Here is a 23,703-nt window from a genome sequence, read left to right as displayed (position 1 = left end):
TTACGTAGGCTAAAGGAATGAAATTTCAGAGGTGAAAACTAAGATAAGAATGATAAAATTACTTTGGGAGCTCGAAGAGTATATCAAATCTCTTATATTTTTGGGAACCTTTTCTCTCCCATGACTTATAACATTATTTTAGACTTCTAATGGTCTAGGATACTTGCAATTTCTCGTCTTCAAGGTCACAAGCCAAACCTGAGACCTTCATTTGCATGACCAGGAAACCACCTTTCCTCTCCACGTGGCTTGCCCTTTGAGGACCACCTCTTAGTTTGAATGTACTTATTTGCATGAATGAGGCCTCCATTTTAGGTGAAAACTTTCCTGTGTTTTTTTTTTTTAAAGGATTTTTTTATTTTTTTAAAGATTTTATTTTTATTTATTCGACAGAGATAGAGACAGCCAGCAAGAGAGGGAACACAAGCAGGGGGAGTGGGAGAGGAAGAAGCAGGCTCATAGCAGAGGAGCCCGATGTGGGGCTCAAACCCATAACGCCAGGATCACGCCCTGAGCCGAAGGCAGACGCTTAACCGCTGTGCCACCCAGGCGCCCTACTTTCCTGTGTTTTTAAAATATTTTCCTTTTTGATGCATTTCTGCACTTTCTCTTCCCTAGTTCCCCACCAGGATGTGCCTTTTCTGCCTCCTCTGTAGACTTCTTGATAGCTGCTGAGCTCCTGGCTGTGCCTTTGAGAAGGGGATCTGCCAGAGGGAGACTGTAGCCCCATCTGCCTCTGTGAATAAAAGTTCTCTTGGAGAAGTTTCCTTTTCTCTTTCTGCTTTATCTCAAACCAGTGTCTTTTACCTCCTGCAAGGCTTCCACATCCAGTCAGATCAGTGCAAGAGGGAAAATTCCGATTCCCCTGCATTATTACACAGCATTCCTAGGTCCTTTGTAGTCTCTCTTCAGACAGGAGTTTTGGTTTGTGTTTTGTTTTTAAATCAAGACCAGATATGGAGACATTTTGCAGGAATTAAAAATAAATAAATAAAAATATAGTTGTCTACCATAACCATAAGGAGACCCCAAAGCCTAGGTCTGGATTGAGAGTAATCCGATGTTAAAATGTCCTTGGAGCTTTACCCACATAGAAGTTGAATCACTAAAGATGTGTTCTAACACTGAAATTTCCCTGCATTGCTGTCACAGTTATGACTTTGCAGCATTTAAGTTTGCTACTTAATACTTTACTTTCCCAGTTTTATTTGTCAAATCTAGTTAATTAATAGCCTTACCTTCATGGGGAAGTACAGTCTTTCCTCTGGCTTTATTAAGAGACCAGTTGAGAAAAGAACAAAGAAAAAGTCTGCCTTGGGCACAGAAAATATAAAGAATGATGACATTACTTTGAAGAGGTTAAATGGTCTTTTTTTCCAGTTCCTGTTCCCACCCCAACCCCCTCACCCACCAAACAGTACATCCCCTTTCAATGGATAAGTAAGAAAATACTAAGTGGTATTGGAGACAGTTATATTTGGGCCAGATTTTTTTTTCTTGTCCTATAGTAGCTGTAGGGCTTTCAAATAATTCAAATTGCATGTGTTTCTCTTCACAACATTTTCCTTTTTCAAATTATCTGGCCATTGTAAGAGAAATATTTGGATAACCAGCTGCTGTTTCTTCTTCTTCGCCGTCTTCTTCGTCGTCTTCTTCTTCTTTAAGGGCAAACTTCCTATATAAGCAGAGAATCTCTCATAGTCCTATGGGCAAGCATAAAAATGTTTATGCCAACTGCAAACTTTCCAACTTAGAATTCCTTAGGATAGTATACAAAGCAAAAAGAAGAAGACATAGACCAGTCAGTAGTGTCTCGGACAAAGATAAATAGAATTGTTCTTATTCTGGGCTTAGTCCATGGATTTCCAGGGTGAAAGGTTGCTTCTGAATTGCTGGTTTGATGCATTTCTAAGAATTTTCCTAGACTAATTTATCACTATAAAAATTAGCCAGTTTTACTTAGTGATACTTGAGATTATGCCTGGCATTAGTTTCTGGAAAAACATAGATTGCACTTTTTCTTTGAAAAATTATCTTTTTGTAAACATGAACTCTGTATTCTTGGTTTCTCCGTGGACCTTTATTTTTCCTGAAGAGCTCTGGCTGAGCCTTTGCCATTTACTTTATGACTATTTTGTTTACAATTTAGAGATCTGGCTGGCTGCGTTGAATGCATCGAAAATATGCCTTCTGGTGATCAACCCCGTGATTTACTCTGAAGCAACAAAGCTTCTAGCTTCCCAATGAACAAGGAAAGACGAGTTTTCTTGTTAACTGGTTTGTGGAGGTATTTTCATGTATTACAGCTGCATCCTCGGTTTGCATAAATATAAAATGTTCCTCTACCTCTCATGGTAGCTTTGTGAGTGAGGGTGTTTCCTCATCTCAGGGGATAAATGTAAGATTATGGAGGTATGTTACTTCTGCATGAAGTCGAATTTATTATCATCTTTATTAGTGGTATCAACATCTTCCTCATCCTTAACATTGTATTAGTTTTAAAAGAGATTAATTAATAATTCTTTAACTCATATGTACAGAGAATCCTATTAGAAAAGGCCTACTCTTAAAGTGTCTACTACCCCATTGTTCCACGACCTGGTGACAAAGATGGGAGATTTAGTTCACACCATTCTTTCATTAACACGTATTAAGAAGTATCACCTAACTTGGAAGTAAGGCGAAGAGATGATGGTATGCCCTTTCGATGTCATATCAGAGCGTTGTTTAACAGGACCACCTGATAATTATTTGATCATTCAGGGGAATATATTTTGTTTTACTATATCTAATCATTGACTAAAAGTCCATTTTCTGTGAAGTTGTCTTTTTGTTGGTAGATTTGTATTTGGTAGAGATACAAATGATTTCTGCCTGGTAGAAAACATAACTCTAGAGTTTATGGTTTTATTGCTTGATAGGATGTATTCAACATCTTATTTGTGTAACCATCTTATTTATGTATCTAACCCCATCTTATTCAAACATTTTTTTTCTCCTACACTATATCCCCTATTCTTTACTTCTCCTTTGAAACATCTTTACTGTCCAGTTCATTCTGTCATTAATGAGTTGAATAACTGTTTAATACATGCTTATTTTATATTTATAGGAGTTATGTTTGATAAATCCTTGAAAATTAAACTTTCACATGTGTACAAGATGCATATATATATATGTATATATTTGGCATATATATTTTGCATATATATATTTACTGTGATAGTTTTTGTTTAAAAGTAATGTCAGGGAAGCAATCATGAATTAGTTTAGACAAATGAAAACTTCATCTAAGTCTATTTTAGGACCCAGCCCTACTTCAAGGACAGACCAAGTCTCATTATTTAAAATATTGATTTTCTAACAATATGTTAAGGAATTGTCTTGGGCTCCATGTGACAGATGGAGAATCCTTAAGGCATGCTGCCCTAGCCGTGCAATTAGCAAAAGCAGAGTGAAGCGCCACCTTTATCCAGAGAGGTTTCCAAAAGAATTGTGATTACCATGACTTGCAGAGAAAACAAAAATACTCCTTTAATTTCAGGAAGCCTGGGTGGCTCAGTCGGTTAAGCATTTGCCTTTGGCTCAGGTCATGATCACGGGGTCCTGGGATCAAGTCCTGCATTGGGCTTCTTGCTCAGCGAAGAGCTTGCTTCTCCCTCTGCCCCTCCCCCTGCTTGTGTCCTTTCTCTCTTAAATAAATAAAAATCTTTAAAAAATTCTTTAAAAAGAATTCCTTTAATTTCTTCAACAACAATTTGGCCCATAACCGGAATTGAGTTCATTTGTTAAAACCAACCAACCAATACATGGCAATAACTTTCTGCTTTAACTAATTAACCATGGAGTCCTGTCAGCTTTCTTGTCATTACTTTTGCTATTGCTCACTCTCCACGTGATTAGTTTTGAAGAAATATTTTTAAATGTTTTAATAGTTGGTGCTTAATGAATGAATGTTTAAGAAGTCAAAACAATGTAAGAATGTATACAGTAAAAATTGTGTGTTGACCTTTGTCTCCATCATACTATTATACTGTCACTCCCAGAGTGAACCAGTCTTTAGCTTTTCAAGTGTCCTTTCAGATGTCATTTAGGAATATAATAGCAAATAGAAAGAGATGCTTGTTTTCTTTCATTCTACATATAAGGTAGCAAGACATATACATTGCTTGGCACCTTACCCTTTTCTCTTAAAATGAACACAATGGCCATCTTTTCGTATCACTACATAACATACTCTCTCTCCTTTTGCAGTGCAGTGTGGCTTTGTCAAGGTAACAGTCACTTGGGATCATAAACAGTCACGTGTAAGGGTGTGCCATTCACTTCACTAACCATTTAATAGACCAGTCAATATTCTAGGTGCTGGAGGTGAAAATATCAGACATGAACCCAGTCCTTAAGAAGCTCACATCCTATTAAATAGAGATCAAAACGTCACTAAAATGTACTGAGGTTAGTGCTGCAATGAAAACATTTCTTAAATGCTGTGGATGAGAATCCAGGGAGTGATTAATTCTGCCTTGGAGGTGCAGGAGAGGAGTCAAAGAAAGCCAAAAAACATGGTGACACTTGAACAGGGTCTTGAAATAGGAATATGAAGTAAAAAAAAAAAGTCTAACTGACCAACCGAGTTCTCGATGTTTTGCAAGAAAGAGTTTGGCCGTAAGGATCCTTTCTTTCATTTTCTCCTATGACTCTGCCCTGGAGTATTGGGATACATTGGTTTATACTATGCTTGGTATTTACATCTTTTAAGTGTCTGTGGATTGTTTCCTTATCCATTGTCAGTGTGCCTGAGGGAACAGAGAGCCTTTCATCTCCCCTCTGGCACCAACCACTCTTCTTGAAGACCTTCATGGCTGTGCTCTCTTCCTGGCTTTCCAGCCGAAGTGACACCGCTCCGTATTCTGAAAAACAGATGTTCAGAAGCAGGCCTTTTCTAAATCTGAATACAAACAGCTCCACAGTATAAGATTCTCTACCTTTCCAACGACTCCCGCCAGTGTAGTTCATTTGCACTTTTCATTCCCAACCTATTTATCCCAGCGTAATAGCTTCGTCATGGAGCTTTCGTGCTAGCTAAGAGCTCTTCGAATGCCAACCCCGAGAACTCCTCCCAGTATGAACTACAAGCCATTTATTTTCATTTGTTTACAGTCTTTTCCACCTTTCAGCTGGCTTTTCAACCATGAGATAGTGTCCATATAGATGTCAATTTTTATTAAGCTCCTAAGTAATTTTAAAGCCCCACACAAAGCGCTTTTCTGAAGTCCCTATACATTTGCTGCTCTGCTCTCCCACGTTCCGTAATTATGTGATTCTCTAGAAATGACCTATCAAGCATGATGAAGTCCTTTGCGCGCCATCTGCATTTTATTTCACTTCTGTCCTTCTTTCCCCGCCCCAGGCCTGCGCTCTGCAACCACAACGGAACTCAGTGGTCAGGCAAGAATTTTGGCCGGCCTCGTGAGTCACTGTTTTTCTTCACCAACTGTGGGGGCTCTGTGGGGCATAATATTTTTAAAAATCTCTTTTCCCAAGCTTCTTACCAGACTGGAAATTGGCTGGAGCTCTGCTATTATTCTCAACCCAAAGCAATTGGTGGAGAGCCTCAAGTACAGAGATGGGGTGTGTTGGCCTCTTGAAACTGCCAGCTTTGATTGAAGAACTAGAAAATCTTCAACAGCCAAATAGAACTCAAGGTTAAATTGTCTTACAAAAATCTGGCAATTTTGCCCAAAATGTAACAATTTCTTTGAGAGTTTCAAATTGTATTAAAATAGCACCCTGTAAAATTACAACCCCTGTCACTCCTCTTTTCTCTGCTTTGTTTTTATATTCAGTATATTAGGCTATGCCACATATTTCACCTCAATTTGATTTTGCTTTCCCCCCACTTGAACGGAAGCTCTATGAAGGAAGAGAGTTTGTGGCCATTGCGCTAAATGTTCAGTGCCCAGAAAAACATTTCACGCGTAGAAATTGCACATTCATAGGGTAGGTGAATGAATAAATTAAAAAGTGTAAAAGGATTGCATTTCAGTTAATTAAATACTGTTATTCTGCATCATCTATTTTTTTCTTTTTCTGGTGATGCACGGCCTTCTCCCTTCCACGTCTCTTATATTCTTTTAAATATTTCCTAGATACCTCTTCCCTAGAGGGAGCTTTTCTTGAATTGTCACATGGAGTTCCACTTCCTTCAGTTCTCAATGTAATGTTACTTAGTTTTTCAAAATAGTAATGCTTTCATATGGGGCTAGCCCATGTTCCAAAGGTCCTGATCAGCTCTAAAATCTGGCGGTAAAAGCTGCCTGAATTGTTAAATCTCCTATATGAGCATACCTGTGATGGGAAGGAAGCAGTTGTTTAGTTCCTAAAGTTGAGGAGCAAAATGTGCATTATGGAGAAAGGTGCATTGTAGGGTCAGTCCAGCCTGTCCCAGATTTGAATTCCGGCTGTCTTTACCTTCTCTGTGAAACAGTTGGTAAAATACTCTGAATCCTAACAGCCATTCTCAAAGATGAAGAGAGTAAAACTTCTCTTGTGGGGTGATTGGGAGGACCAGACATAATCTCTTCCCAACAACACACTTGACAGATTGGTATTACCACTAACAGGCTGATACTGTGGTTATACCCATTACTACTACTACTACTATTCTCATAATATCATATCCTCCTTCCTCGGATTTGCCACCCATCCGTACAAGAATCTCCACTCCATCCCAGGATACAAATTTAGATATTTCCATTTGGAATTAATTTTTTTATGTGCTCACTCATTTAACAAGCATTTATTGAGAGTTGGGCATGTGCTAATTATGGCGTTGACTGCAAGGAAGGCAAAGATGAATGCACATTGGTCCCTGTATCTTCAGAACTGACTGTCTATGGCATTCATTTATTTATTCACCAAATCGTTCGACAAATTATTTGTTGAGCATTGGCTGTGTCCTAGGCTCAGTTACAGGGACTAAGAGTACATCAGTGAAAAAAGCAGATGAGGATTACATTCCAGTAGAGAGAGACAGAAAGTAAACAAGATGATGAGTTAAGTGAATTCCACAGTCTGCTGGACTGTGTAAGGGCCAAAGCACAGTGGAAGAGAGAGGGGTGGGTCATGAGTACTCAGTGTGTGTTTCTGTAGGGGCTGGGTACTTGCAATTTTAAGTAGGTTAGTCAGGGCAAATGTTCCTGGAAATGAGACATCTGAGAAGAGACTCAAGGAGTGAAGGGATGAGTCACGTGGATATTTGGGGGAAGAGCATTTCAGCAGAGGGAACATGAGAAGCTAGTGCAGAGCAGAGGGTGCTATGTATTAACAGAGAGAGCTCTTCACTGTAGAGTCAGCAGTAGAGGCCAGAGTCCATTTCTTTGTGTGTTGCTGGCATACCTAGAGTGGGATCTGAGGACAGATCATGTGAAACGGTCCTGCTGGAGTTCCCTGTACAGTCATCACAGGGCGAGGGCAAGCTAACATTTGGACCGTGCTCTCTTTCCATCAACACTCATTCTGATGTCCGAGCTCCTGGATACTTTGAATCATATCCCCTACTTTGGGTTTCTGGGAAAGGATGTTTCTCTGTAGGGTTTTCTGTTAATCCCTTACCTGAACTGCTGTCCATTGTTTTCTACTTTATTCCTCTAATCTAGGGGCTTAATATTGAATCCCCAATTCCTCCCTCCTCTGAAAAGTCAGGTGGTGGATATCTGCATGGCATGTGGACTTCTACCTTCACTGTCCTTTCTTCTTGGCTTTCTCCCAGTTTCCTCTGGGCAGAGAGACTGAAGATCCTCTGCTTCTTCCCAGTATCTCCACTGGTTTATTTGTGTGATAATAAGCAGGGGGAACAGACCATTGCTTCACAGTGTGACTGTGATGGAAAAACACAGTAGAAGGGAATGCAGGGCACAGAAAAGATGCAGAGGTGGGGTCTTGGCTGTATTTTCCATTGCCCTAGTTTAGACATTTTCTGTTGTTCCTTTGAACCCAAGATGGTGAGAGTATGGTTGCTTTCCCTCAGTCATTCGATAGGACAGATTTGGTAACAAGGAATAGAGCAAGGGATGATGTGTTTGCTGATAACATCTTATAACCCACTTCCGATTTTTTTTTTTCTTTTCTAGCCCTGTGACCCCAGGGTTCTTTATTTTAATGGTTTTTGTACCCAGTGAAAGAAAGCAGCCACCAGGAATCGGAAAGAAGACTTCACTCATGTGAAAGTGGCCTCCTGCTTCTCAGGCCACTGGTCAAAGTAGGAGGGGGAAAAAAAAAAGAGGAAGGAAGAAAGTGTTTTCATTGTTGCTTGGCGCAATAGACCTGAATTTTCAGGGAATAGTAAGGTGGTTTTGGGTAGGATGGATGAAATGTAGGAATTGCCCCAGGGTACTATGTGGACTACCGATGTCCAGTGGTAAAGTTTATTTAATGGGGAGATAAACCCTGTCACTAGCCCTTCAGTCTTGCTTCTTTAAGGTCACTGGCAGTCCATTTGCTTTTGCTCATTAATAAGTATGGCTCCTTTCCTCAACTGATCCTTCTTTCAGGCAAAGTAGATAGATAATCTTGAAATTCTGGTGCCGGTCATCTTTCTCTTCTTCTGAGTCCTTTAGGACCACATCTGAGTGCCAGCACCAGCCTCTTCAGATTATTGTGCAAGGCTCAGATATTTTTTCTTCTTGGACATCTTGGGTCGCTTTCTTAACATACTTGAAATTAACTTATTTCACTGACTGAAAACAAGATCAGTTTATTTGTAAATTCAGTCAAGGTTTGAGTTGAACAGGTAACCTAATATTTACCTTAATGTTGACACTGATTCTTTCTCCAGTTTCAACCATCTACTTTCAAGGAGGTCATAGCCATAGTTAGGTCTTTCTAGTTGGGTCATTGGATTGGGCTGACATGAAGAGATTTTGTTCTTTGATTAAAATTTTAGTCACACTTTGTTCTTATAAGATACTCTTAAATATAAAAGTCATACTCAAAAGATTTAAGAGTTTTACCATCACCAAATACTTAAACAGAGAGGTTAATAGAGAATATTATTTTAGATTTAATAGCATTTTTTAAAGTATAACATACTACAGTAAAATGCTCACATCTTAAGTTACAAGTTGATGATTTATAACATATCTATATCTGCTTGTAACCACTTCAGATAATGGTACAAATAATTTCCATCACCCCAGTAAGTTCCACCATGCCCCTTTGCAGGCAAGGTACCATCATAGAGGAGACTGCTCTTCTTTCTTCTATCCCCGTAGGTTAGTTTTATTTCTTCTTCAACTAAATGAAATAATGCAGTATATGATTTTTTTTCTGATTTCTTTCACTCAACTTAGCATTTTTGAAGTTTCTCTATATTGGTGCCTTAGTAGTTCTTTTCAATTTGTTTAACAGTTAAGCTGATGGTATTCCATTGTGTGGATATACATGACACTTACCCATTCTCCAGTTCATGAATGAGATTTAGATTTTTCCAGTTTGGGCTATGAAGAAAGCTGCTATAAACATTCTAAGAAAAAAGTTTTTTTTTAAATGGATATAAACATTAATTTCTCCCGATTGTATATGTAAGAGTGGAATTCCTGGGTCATAGGGAGTGTTTAAATTTTTAGGAAACTGTCAAATCATTTTCCAAATGGTTGTACTATTTTACACTTCCACCACAATATAAGAATTTTCCAGATGATTTCCATTCTTGAGAACACTTGGAATTGTCAGTGGTTTTAATTGTAGCTATTCTACAGGGAAGAATGTTTGTTTTGATGTGCTTGAGACTATGTACCTGTTACTGTAATCAAAGAAATAGGAACTAAGCATCAAAGAAGGACTTCAAGGAAAAAATATTATGTTTGGACAGAAAAAAAGTTTCATATCTGAAGATTTTTAATTAACATCTGAAGAGTCATGCCATGGCATGAATATTTCTTTTATTTTTCCCTTTAGCCATGAATTGAGACAAAGTAGGGAAATGGAAGGACAGTCTAGCAGTTTTCACAGAAAGTTATTATCTGGTGTGAGGAACATTAGCTAGCAAAAAGGAAAATTCAATTTGTAGTTATGTGAACTGAATATATATTTTGATTCATTGATTTTTATCATTTTTTTTCACTCTGCTGGAATGCTATTCTAGGCCTTCTCTTCAAACTGCGTGACAGAGATCATGCGTTATTTCTTATGGACAAATCTCTTGACTCTAACTTGTGAGATTGGCCCTAAACAACTCCATCTTGTACTATAAAAATGAAAGACATGTTTGTAAATTTATATTTTGTAAAAGGTGTGTTATTTTTGCATAAAATAAAAGTAATAAATGGTCTGATTTTTGGAGGAGTTGACACTAAAATTTTAATGTAAGTTTGTTATAGTTTGTCCTATTTTAAAATGATTTCTAACTTCAGTCATCTTCTCGAGACTGAGAAAAAAGATTTTTCAAAAGTAATTATGAAAAAGAAAACCTAGCCTATCATATTTAGAGTCAATGATTGTACTAATACTAACAAAAATGCCTTTTCTTTGGGTCCCCATTGTGTCTTGTGCATTTATCGTGTACATTTAACTTGTTTCTTTACATGTCTGTCTATAATGCTAGATAATGACAAGCTTGATGACAGTCATTATATCCCAGTCTCCATCCCCAGAACCCAGTATGGTATCTATCACATTTTAATTGATAATAAGTACTAATGAACAGACTGGATTAAATGAAGAGAATGAGGGGCGCCTGGATGGCTCAGTCATTAAGCGTCTGTCTTCGGCTCAGGTCATGATCCCTGGGTTCTGGGCTCGAGCCCCGCATTAGGCTCCCTGCTCAGCGGAAGCCTGCTTCTCCCTCTCCCACCGCCCCCGCATGTGTTCCCTCTCTCACTATCTCTCTCTCTGTCAAATAAATAAATAAAATCTTAAAAAAAAATAAATGAAGAAAATGAAAGTCACAGAAGCTACTTTCAAGTCTCAAGCCCTGAGAAGAGCGCATATACCTTTGGAGAGCTTAAGAGGGAAAAATGTGGGGTGTGGAGCGTTATTTTCTGTTTGCTTCTGGACATGGACAAATATTTGAGTAAGCATTAAGAGAAAACACTAACAATACTTGTGAGACTATAAACACGTGCTTAAATGTCAAAATATTTTATATTACTAATTATGGATTGACAAACTTTGAAACTTTAATAATCTATGCCTGTGAAATAACACATAATTAACAGAAAAATGTTGCTATTTTCCTTCTTATCTAGTCTAAGGTATGTCCAGCCATTTGGCCTATGAAATCAAAATCTTCACTCCCATTTACTTGGTGAAAACCACTGAATCAAACCCAATTTATAAAGTCTTGGCAAGTTTCAAAAAATCTCTTCCCTTTAAATATAAAAGAAATGAAACAAGATTCCAGATTCAATTTAAATAATTTTTCTCTTTGAAAAGGTTGTTTATATGAGCACTGAAAGTAAAAGCCACTATATGCAGTTATAGAGAAAATTATTTTTCCAGATGTTTTTGGCAGTGTTTTAGGTAGGAAAAAAAATAAGTTTTATAATATGATCCTCCTTCCAGAATTATTCATATCTGTATATTTGGCAGGTACTGAACACACTCCATTGTATCTCAGAAGGGATCCACAGATAATGATGAATCAGCACAAACAGTTCCAAATTGAAATATTCAAAGAGTCACTGTATTTCCCTTGTTCTCAGATGTTTTGAAATAAACACTGGCAGTGTTTATTTATAAAGGTTCAGGACTTTTTGAATGTGTCAGCAGCATGCCTTGGCTCTAAAGAGATTATGTTGCAATTTTTTTCCTGATGATTCAAAACTATAAACCTAAAATTACCTAATTAAAAAGATAACAAACTACAATAAACTTGGACCTAAACTTTAGTTATGTACCTTGTCTGAAATTAGATCGTGTTAATAACTCCTCTTTATGCCAAAGGCAGCATTTCCTCTTAGTCTGTAAACACTGTCTAAGCATTAACTGAGGTTTCTTGGTTGGTTGGTGTCATTTTGAAAATACACTTTTTATTCTTTACCTGCTTTGGTAAATTAGGGATTTGGGCTTAAATCTGTTTTTCTTAAAAGTCTGTGAGTAATATGTAGAAATAAAAGAAAAATAGCTCAAGAGAAATATCAAAAAATATTGTTACTGCTTTAAATAAGAATTGAAAGGTAAGATTTTTATGAAAAACTCCCATTCTAGAGAGACTGAATGAAGAATCTGTACTTACTTCAATCTCATGATAAATCTTTAAAATATCATGAAAAGTAAAAGTACTCCCGAGATGTACTTATTTCTAAAAGTTTCTTGGTATTTATGATACATTGAAAATGCTTCAGTTGATTAGTATATATCCTGCAGGATATGCCAGAGATCTCTTAGTTGTGAGAGAGCAAGGCTGCCTTCCTTCCTCTATTTTCTCTTTTCTTTATGCAGTTGATGACACTAAACCTCAATTTCCCCATTTGTTCAATGGAGATAATGAAGCTTTCTACATTTTTTCACAGTCGTTTTGACCGTAAGGCTCTCCCAGCATGGCATCTATGGATACCTTTAAATACAATTATGAAATTATATTGGACTTAGTGCTGAATATTATAGTCTTATCATTTATCTTCCTTTTCTCAAAGTAGTATTTTACTCCGTCATTTACTCCAAATGGAGCCAAGTGGAGCCTCTATGAGTCATCTCTGGTAGCAGGAGGATTTGGGGAGCCCACTTACCCACGTAGGAGGCAGAAGTTAGAAATTGTAATGGAGGAAAGAGGAAGAAGGTTATTTCCCCTTACCTCTAAATGTCTTGCAAATACTTGCTGTTAAAAAAAGAAGTGGATAATAGTGAGGAAAGGATGTAAGACTATTTCTCTAAATCTGTTTTTCAAAGAAAGAGGAAGGAAAGGAGGAAGAGAGGAAGAAAAGAATGGGACCTATTTCTCAAAGGAACTTTTACACTAACCCACAGTGTATAAAAGAGATAAAATGTTGAAATAGCACGTTCATTCTTTGCCAGTGGTCCAAGAACTACTTAAAAGGAATATGAGGACTCAACAGAGAATGGCATGACATTCACTATGCTAACCGCATCTTCTATGGGATTGTGGCTAGGAAGGGAGTAGAGGTGAGGATGGCAGGGTAGAGGATGAGTGAACACTTTAAGAACATCTGTTCTATGCCAGACATGGTGCAGAAGTCACTATGTTTAAATTGTACAATAACTATACAGGGAAGTTGTGTTTTGGTTAATATCACAGATGTGAAAGTCAAGTTGATGAAGGTTACATTACTAGGTTGTATTGGATAATGGAACCAGTATCCAAACTAAGATTTGCTTCCAAGGAGTATGCTTTTGCTGAGGTAGAAACCCAGTTGTGTTTACACTACAGCCCCTAAAATGATGTCTCGGGAAAAATAGGTGCTCACACATTGCGCATTGAGTCAAAGGTCACAATATTGAACTGCGGAGGGTAGCATGGTGTTTGGTAAATTAGATAATCTGTTTTGTATTGTTGATTGCTTTTAATAAAACCTTTAAACTACATCCACAAGCTCTCTGAAAGGCAGATATTGCATTTTATTTGTCTTTTTGGTTAAAGTGAGAAGTAAAAGGTAGTTTCCTAGGTTGGCAGCATTAAGTATAAATTATAGATGAGATGAACCAAAATTTTGGCTGTCTCTAAATTTGCTTGTAAGAGATTTTTGGTAAAAATATCTTTTGTCTTGAGATACAAAGAAGCACAATAAATTTGATGGTGGAGTTGGATAAGATGTATGCACAAATTTCATGTATCATTGCAATGAATTTACTACATTTAGGCTACAACCTTTAGAAGCTTGAAAAGGCAAGGATGTGGCTTCCAGAAGGAACATAGCCCTACTGACCCCTTGATTTTAGCCCAGTGAGATCCACATTGGACTTCTGAGCCGCAATCTACACTTATCTATGGCATTTCCTGTCAGTGTTACTAAATGAAGAGACTGCTTGCGTGAACTGAACCAAAGGAAACAATATAAGAGAAAAAAAATTTCTATTCTGACCCTAAAATCAGGGTGTAGAATTGTTCATTACAAACTAATCTTGGCAACTTCTATTTCCATCTATGACAGACTAACTTGTAAATCTAGATCTCCTGCTAAAAACAACTATAAGACTGAACAAAATGCATGAGACAACTTTCTCTAGGCATAAAAAATAGTCGGTGGGGGACTACAGGCCCTGAGAAGTCAGCCTAATTGTGGGCCCAGCTTTCTCGGTTAGGTGTACTTTCTTGCCACTGTGTGGGGAGCTGGAGTCAAGTAGAGTGGTGGTCTCAGTGACTGATCTCAATATTGACTGGTCCCATCTATACTGAATTAGAATCCCAGAGAAAGAATGGAAAGAAAGCTGAGTAGAAAACATGTTTGAAGAAGTAATGGCCAAAAATCCCCCAAATTTCAAGGAACACATAAATTTACAAATCTGAGAAGCTGAACAAATCCTAAGAGGATCACTACAAACAAAACCACTCCAAAGCATATATTATACAATCTGCTGCAAATCAAAATTAAAGTGAAAAAAGTAATATCAGTACTGGAAACATTGATAAAGATGGTAGCTGCTTTTTCATCAAAACAAGTGGAGGCTTGGATACAGGGAAATGCCCATACCCTAATTCCCAGGACCTGGGAATATGTTGCCTTACATGACAAAAGGGACTTTGAAGATGTGATTAAAATTACAGACTTTGAGTTTGGGGGGCATGGAGATTATCCAAGTGGGTCATCTACAATCACATATAATCAAATACAATTTTTAAAAGCAGAGAATTTTTCCCAGTTATGGCCAGAGAGAGACAGGACACTGGAAGACACATCAGAGAGATGGACACCAATGGCTTTGAAGATGGTTATGAGCCAAGGAATGTGGACAACCTTTAGAAGCTTAAAAAGGCAAGGACGTGGCTTCCAGAAGGAACATAGCCCTACTGACCCCTTGATTTTAGCCCAGTGAGATCCACATTGGACTTCTGAACCTCAAATAATAATTTTTTGTTGTTTTAAGCTGGAAGTTTGTGGCAATTTGTTATGGTAGCAACAGAAAACTAATATTTTTAGAAACGAAGATGAAATTATGATATTTTCACATAAATAAAGGTTGAGAGCATTCCTCTTTAGCAGACCTGCATTATAAGGCATTTTCACCAAACAAAAGGTGAGAGAACTAGTCTCCAGCAGAGCCAAGCTATAAGAAATATTAAAGGAAATTCTTCCAGGTGAAGGGAAAAGAAACCAGATCCATGAGATTGAATGATAAAAGGACCACTTCACCAGTAAGACATAGAGATCTTAAATGTATAGGCATCTATCTAATCAGAGCACCTAAAAATACAGGAAGTTAGGGGAAAATAGACAGATCTGTAATTTTGGTTAGATGTTTAGAAGTCTTCTTTCAGTGATTGAGAGTGCAAGACAACAAAATCCAACAAGAATATAGATACAGAAGGTCTGACCATCATCAGCCACCTGAGCCTAATGACTACTTGCAGAACACTACACCCAATAATTGCAGAATACACATTCCTTGCAGGTACTCATGGCATAGGCACCTAGATCATCTTTTGGACTTTAATATAAATCTCAGTCAATGTAAGATGACTAAAAGTGGACAGCATATGTTTCCATATATTTGGAAATGAAACCAATTCCAAATAACCCATGGATCAAAGAAGGACTCACCAGAGAAATCAGACAATACATTCAACTAAGTGATAATGAAAAGCATCACATGTCAAACTTTGTGAGCTACAGCTGTGATTGGTTCTTACAGAATAAAGGTGTGGGTTAAAATTTAGCCATTGCCAATGGTATCATCTACATAGAAAGCTTGGCAAACAGTTCAGACAAATTTACAAGAAACTGCTACCTGTGAGGTAGCTTAATGTTACCTCTAGCATTCCTTATCAATGACCATTCTTAAACTTGACAAGGAATTTCATTAGCATTAATTCTATCTCCTGGTGAAGGAAAACAGCAGAGAATTTGACAGTGCTTAAAATCCTGGTCCCTACTTCTTCCTCTGACACTTAAAACTGCTCTGCCTAACCGTCCTGGTTTTGATTTCCTCAGAGAAAGAATGATATCCACTTTATGTATGTCGTAAAGTTGCTCTAGAAAATGAAACACTACTTGAGAAAGGGTCTTTAAAATGCCAAGTGCCAAAATCAGTTAAGGCAATTATCATTATCAATGAATGAAGCTAGAAAATATTCCTGCTTCTATTTTTTATTTATCGCTTATTTTACCAGCACAGTATTCTCTCTGATTTTCAAATGTGACTTTGAATTCACCAAAGGTTGATATTAAAGATCTTCTACAGAAATCGTTGCTTAATTTTTTTTTCCTCTCGTCCCCTATGAGCCTCTGTTTTGTTTCTTAAATTCCACATGAGTGAGATCATAGAATAATTATTTTCCTCTGATTGACATATTTCGCTTAGCATAATACTTTCTAGTTCCATCCATGTCATTGCAAGTGGCAAGATTTCTTTTCTTTTCTTTTTTTTTTTTTGATGGCTGAGTAGTAAAATCAGATGAAATCATAAGAGACTCTTAATCATAGGAAACAAACTGAGGTTGCTGGAGGGGTGGGGTTGGGGGGATGGGGTAACTGAGTGATGGGCATTAAGGAGGGCATGTGATATAATGAGCACTGGGTGTTATATAAGACTGATAAATCACTGACCGGTACCTCTAAAACCAATAATACATTATATGTTAATTAATTGAATTTAAATTTTAAAAAGTGTTTAATTTGAAATAGAAAAGAACTGGCTATTGTGTATTTGTATGCAAAATAATAATATTTGTAAAACTAACATACACCATTTTTGTAAAATTATATATGTATTAAATATGTGAATATATAATAGGAATATTAATAAGCATTAAAATAACGATAATTTTGATTCTTTTTAAAAAAAAGATATACGGTTATTTTGTATTGGATCCGTACTATGTGCTAGATACTAAGCTAAACATTTATTTTTAATATGAGTAATCTTATTTCATTCTTCGAAGATCCCTAATAAACAAATTTTATTTTGATCCCCCCCCCCAAAAAAAAGAAATCATTGCAAAATGAAACCAAATAAGAGATTAGAAACTATAATGTTTGGAGCTCGAGCCACTTCCCTGGCCTGTGACACCTGATAATTCCCGTTCACGCTCCTGGGTGTCAAGTCAGGGGCTCTAGTTCCTGGACTCTGTTCTCCAGCCTCCGTTCATCCCACTAACTCTAAAACTTTTATGCTCTGTTTCGTGAGTTTTGGGTATGTGATCATGCAGTACCCTCTGCCCTGAATGTTTCAAACATTGTTTTTACCTGAAAACCTATTTTGACTCCATCTATTTTGAGTTTAGGCATCCTCTTCCTCAGAGAGTGTTTCCTGATTCTCTTCCCTTCTCTTCCCTCCCACAGAATCTTGCACGTCATGCTGCCTTATGGCCCCTGACGTTGTGCTGCATCGTCTGTGTAGGAGTCTGTCTCATCCTCTGTGATGTACGTGCTACAAGGTAAGGACCATATTTTATTCATTTTTGTACCCTTAGGGTGTAGCAGAGTGCATAGTGCATATTAAGGACTCTACAAATATCCACTGAATTTTTTAAAATGGAATTGAATTGCTTCTACTTATGAATGTATTGAAAGTGTCATGGTAAGAAGCAAAGCTCTAAAAAAGCCATAAGGAAATTGTGGAATTTTCAGAGTTTTTTTTTTTTTAAATGTGGTTTCCACTAAATATTAAAAATATTAATAAAATATTGAAATAGATATAAACAAAAATTCAGGTACATTTTCCTTTAAAGGAACTTGGTGTATGGACACATGTTTTTATGTGGTTAAAATGGAAAATTTGGAAATGATTCTTCATTTAACAAAGGAGACTTTATTTTATCAAATAGGCCACAAGTTTTCTTTATTTTTTATTTTTTTTTTAAAGATTTTATTTATTTATTTGACAGAGATAGAGACAGTCAGCGAGAGAGGGAACACAAGCAGGGGGAGTGGGAGAGGAAGAAGCAGGCTCATAGCAGAGGAGCCTGATGTGGGGCTCGAACCCATAACGCCGGGATCACGCCCTGAGCCGAAGGCAGACGCTTAACCGCTGTGCCACCCAGGCGCCCCCACAAGTTTTCTTTAAATGGTGAGCTGCTTGTAGACAGTAAATTGACCAAAAAAGATTTAAATGTCCAATTGCCAAAAACATGTGATATGCACAAAATTAAGTATATTTGTATCTTCATAGAATGTGTTGGGCATGGCTCTAAGATTTTCCTTCAATTTTAAAAGAAACAGGTATAATATTTTTGAAAGATTGTATATTACTCCAACTAAAATTTTCAATGCAGGATCAATTGTCATGACTACTTCAACCAATACGAGGAAATTGGAAGGTTTCAAGAGGGGTAAAGAAAATAAAAAATAAAAGCAGAGATTGCCAAAGCCTAAAATAAGTTCTCCAGAGAATTTGGGAGTCTTGGCCTTGATAGGATGTGGGATGGGAATTTTCCTAGTGCTTTGGAATTTGGGCCAAAGTTCAAAACTGAAGGCAACTAGTGACAGTTGTTTCACAGTCTAAGAGATGTACTAGGTTTGTTCCTTATAAGATGTGCTGAAGTACTGTCACTTCATAGAACGCTTTTAACAGCCTGGAGGTTCATTAGAGGATAATTTCTTCTTCTTCTTCTTTTTTTTTTTTTTTAAAGATTTTTATTTATTTATTTATGTGACAGAGAGATAGCCAGCGAGAGAGGGAACACAGCAGGGGAGTGGGAGAGGAAGAAGCAGGCTCCCAGTGGAGGAGCCCGATGTGGGGCTCGATCCCTGAACGCCGGGATCACGCCCTGAGCTGAAGGCAGACGCTTAACGACTGCGCTACCCAGGCACCCCTAGAGGATAATTTCTTGAAGGAAAGTTGCAGCAATAGAGAACACTGTGCAGTGGGAGAGTAGGCAGCGACGGGATCTCATTTCAAGTCAAGGAAGGAGACTGCAAGAAACACCTTTCGAGAAAAGATAGAAGAGAGATGTTTGTTGGCAGGGTAGGTGCTGTCTTACAGAATGTGAGAAATTTCTTGGGAGAATTTTAAATGTGTCTTCTAGAGCAATGCTTCACAATGGACACATACTTGGATAACATTTAATAGAACTAAATTTCTAGAAAAATGAAATAAAAAATCTTCACTGATCACACATTCTTTATGGTAACGTCAAATTGCTATAAAAATTTCTAAACAGGGGCGCCTGGGTGGCTCAGTCGTTAACCATCTGCCTTTGGCTCAGGGTGTGATCCCAGGGTCCTGGGATCAAACCCTACATCGGGCTCCATGCTCTGCTGGGAACCTTCTTCTTCCTCTCCCACTCCCCCTGCTTGTGTTCCCTCTATTGCTGCTTGTCTCTCTGTCAAATGAATAAATAAAATCTTAAAAAAAAATTTCTAAACAGTACTCTTAATTTCTGTACATATTTTGTCAGGAATTGGTAACAGATTATTCAAGGATCAGCATGGAGTTTCCAGACCTCAGATTAAGCAGCACTGCTCTAGATCAGAGCTTTACCTGGAGATCTGGTTAAAACGCCATTACAGGAAGCACTACAGAAAGCCCACGTCTTTATTTCTAAGAGGCTCCTTAGATGTTGACACTGCTGGTCTAGAACATACTTTGAGTAGCAAGGCTCTAGAGCCAACCAATAGAAATATCATGTAAGCCACGTTATAATTTAAATTTCTTTTACTAAGTCTTTGAGATCTCAACTTGGACTAGCCACATTTGAAGTACAAAGCCATGTGTGGTTAATGGCTATAATATTTGGCCAATGGCTCTAGAGTTTGGGCAGCATGGGAACTAGAGCCTGATTCTTTTCAGGAGAAATGAGAAGGCATGAGGAAGGCTGGAGATGTGCAAAGTGGCAGACTGAGGCCAGAAGGGCAATTGCGCCTACGGTCTGAGAATGTGGTGGGGAAGGATGTGTTTGTTTTCTTGTGGACAGGCGAATGCTGTGCAAGATGGCACAAGTTGTCTCAGCAGACCTCGCATGAGAGGGATGCTCGCTTAGGGTGAAGGCTGAGCCTAAGGAATTTCCAGGAGTAGGAATCAAGGATCTTGCAAAGGAGAAACTAAAGAATGTTTTACAAGCATCAGGAAATGCTGTGTGAGTCCCTGATATTTTGAACAGGGCCATTTGATGACAAAGAAAAGTCTGTAAAAAGACCTGAGTGGGGGAGGAGAGGAACTGTGAAATGAAAGAGAGATTGAAGTTTTGTCATTTGATTGGATTGGACTTTTTTGGTTCATGAAGGGATCTATAGTGCCCGAAAGTAAGCCAAAACTTGTGAGATCTACCCAAGATGTAACTGAAGGGTGAGGAAGAAACCCTTGACAGCAGGTTTGAGGAAGGTTGTGAAGGCAACTTCAAATTTTGTTTGTTCCTCATCATCTCCATCTCACTTAATAAAGTGGTTATAATCTGTGTGAACTCATGGTGCATAAATGACAATCACTTGAATGCTCTGTCCTTCACATCTTTAGTCAGCAGCCTGACACTGGCTGGAAGCATTGCCAGGAAATGCCAAGCAACACTTGCAAGATACATTCCGGAAATTATTGTTTTGATCTTGTTAAATTATCTTATTCCCTTTGTTTGTGGCAGAAAAGTTTAAGTTAAGCAATGGTGTAAACAAGTAGCTTTGGAATCTTCTGAAATGCCTAAGCTCAGAAGGTAGAGACAGTTGAAGGAAGCCAAGAGAAATTGGTTAGTGTGCTATTGGCTGCAAATAATAGAAACCCAGATGCCAAAGCTCTTAAATGACAGTAACGATAACATCTCGTGTAACCCAGTCCTAAGTAGGGTGGACCTCAGAGCTGGTTTACACTGTGTCTCGATGATACCAAGTTTGTTTGTTTCTAATCTTTTCTTCACTCTGTTGTCTTTGAGTTGGTTTCATCTTCAGATTGGTATTGAGAAGGCTGTGTGAGTTCTAAGCAATGTATTTATGGGTACTACTACCCAGCTGAGGAAGAAGAGTTTCTTCTTAGGCTTCTTCTCTTTTCTAGAAACCCCCTAGGAGCCTCTCTTCACATCTCCCTGTCCGGAGTTGGCTCCTATTCCTGTTCTGAATCAATTTCTGGCAAAGAAAATAGAATTAGTCATATTTCTTTGGGGCTGATGCTAGAGTTGGGGTCAATGCTTATAAAGAGGAAAGAGGGTTATTTGGACAAAATTAGGTTCTGCTAAAAAAAAAGAAGAAGAAGAAGAGGAAAGAAGAAGAAAGAAGAAGTAAGAAGAAAGGAGAAAGAAGAAGAAGAATGGTTAGACACCAGTACTGTTCACCAAAGACACGGAGGTTTCTAATCTTCAGGGAAGTGTGCCCTCAATGGCCAGAGATCTAAGATACACTAGATGATGGAATATGTATGCCTAAGCTGAACAGGGCAGTCCATGTGAATGCAAACCAATTACTGAAATTGCTTTCTGAATGATGTCATAGCATGTCACATCATAATTAAGACACAGATTATGAAAAGGCTTATGTGTAGAACTGACTTTAAATTAAAAAACCTCTCCAGGGAGGTACTGTATTTCAACGGAGGGCCTTTATAAAAAAAAGTAGATCCCTCAGATTCCCATTTGAGTTAAACTTGTATTAGATCACCATGTCCATATTAGATACATTATAATGAAGTTTTAAAATGCGTTCCTTGACTTGTGTGAAAAATTGCTTTTAGACTGGAATAGGGAAACAAGAAATATGTTTTTATGAGGATGGTTGTTTTTCTCCCTTTGCTATAAATGGAAAGTTATGAACGTTTCAAGGAATACTATCTTTTTAAGCAGTTAACTGTCAAATTACCGTAGTTAAATCCTGAGACAGAGATGAAGTTTTTATAAAACCTGCAACTATTCCAGAAGATTATTCAAACTTATGGCTTTTTTAAGCATATTTTTTTTCCAGCAGTAATTTATTTAAACTCTTCTTGGAGCCCTAATGTGTAGTTCTTGTTTTTCAGGTATAGTACCTGAGCATAGTACGGCTGGAAATTTCCTTCTATCAGATCTATTATTCAACAGAGTGATAGGAATGTTTAATGCCAGATTAGTTCCTTCACAAATAATACTGGGGAAAAATTTCACTCCTTTACTGGCAGCTCATATTAGTGTTCCTCACCTGGAAAGTCAAATTTCAAAGAAAGAGAAATCCCAGAAGAGAGACATGTTTTCTTTTTCTTTTTCTCTCTCTCTTTCTTTTTTTTTTTAGGAGACATATTTTTGCTCCATAGTTTTTCTTGGTTAGATGGTTTTCTTTCAAGTTCTCCTCCATCTTTCTTTCTTGTTTACTCTGGGAATGCAAACTTGACCTTGACTTTAAGGTCAAAGCATTTTCAGACTGTGCAGTCAGCAGAGAATAGAAAAAAAAATCAATGTGAAACATATTAGAGAGGAATAAGGGTAAGAGTAATGCAGAAGTGCTGGGAAGTCATGCAGGAATTGGAAACAACTGAGGTAATACTTAAAGTAAGACTATACCAAGCCGAGATTTTTATTATGCCTTCCCCTTTTGCTTCTCTTTTCTTACGTGGGAGTGGGTTAGAATTACAGTAATTTAAAGCCTAAATCATTAACAAAGCATTTTCAGGGCTAATAATTACTCTTGACCTGTGAAATTGAGACTTCTGCTTCATTTTTTCCCCCTCTGAAACCCTTTTTTTCTTTCTCTGTTTCTACTGAAGGTAGGGAGAGTGACAAGTCCACATACCTGATATGGTACATAAGCTTAGGAGTGTTTCTTGCAGGTCCACTGCTGAAAATTGAACTAGATATTTTGAGGTCTTTTATATCTGGATTGGCAATAAATCTAATTTTGAATGATAATATATTTTGATTTTATAAAGATACAGACCCCATGTAAAAGCTGAAAAGGGTTAAATAGAATCACAATGAAAATTTTTATTATAGAACTGTGTAGATCTTTCTAGAATCCAGCCACAGACCTTGGAAAAAAAGAAAGAAAATGTTAGATCAGTTGTCATTTATGACAAGGCTTATCTTCTCTTTCTCTCCTTGTTTACCATTCAAGTCAAGAACAAATTAGGCATAGGGGAAAAAAAACCCACTATTTTTTGAAGCTTATTATTTACTAAAACTCTCTGAAGTAAAGAATGATCAGAGGAAACTTTAACCTATATATATATATACATATATATATATATATATACACACGTGTGTGTATATAACCTATATATATATATATACACACATATATATATATATATACACACGTGTGTGTGTATATATATTATGTGTATATATATATATATTTGTGTGTTATAAGTGTGTATATCCTCTCTACATATGCAAATGTGAAATGACAGATTTTTAATCATATTGCCATATAGAAATCGTGTTTGGCTGATTTCAAGTAATTATTAAGCCAGGCTATTATGTTATCTGGGATCTCAAAAAGAGACTAATATTAAATGCATGATATCTCTAAAAATCTAACTTAAACATATGTTATACTCAAGATAGAACTGTTCTATAATTCAGATTGCTAGACATATACATTAAAGATGATTCTGTGTAAAATACAGACTTTGTTACTTAACATTCTTTCAAAACTTGTGACTTTTGCACTGACCTCACATACTTAAATTTTATAAAAGCAC

At 37.3% G+C, this 23,703-nt stretch overlaps 1 long non-coding RNA gene across 3 annotated transcripts in view; it reads left to right on the top strand.

Moving 5' to 3' along the window:
* LOC117802691 overlaps positions 1-23,703 on the top strand; it is a 387,685-nt gene that overhangs the window by 256,723 nt on the left and 107,259 nt on the right. For all 3 annotated transcript variants that reach the window (XR_004626146.1, XR_004626145.1, XR_004626149.1), the window contains exon 3: positions 17,457-17,551. This is a non-coding gene — a long non-coding RNA (uncharacterized LOC117802691). The remainder of the gene's footprint in view (positions 1-17,456; positions 17,552-23,703) is intronic.

The sequence above is a fragment of the Ailuropoda melanoleuca genome, chromosome 1 (genome assembly GCF_002007445.2).
Source record: "Ailuropoda melanoleuca isolate Jingjing chromosome 1, ASM200744v2, whole genome shotgun sequence".
Taxonomy (NCBI): Eukaryota; Metazoa; Chordata; class Mammalia; order Carnivora; family Ursidae; genus Ailuropoda; species Ailuropoda melanoleuca.
The sequence above is the reverse complement of the archived record's forward strand: the minus strand, read 5'-3'. Positions and strand labels throughout refer to the sequence as shown.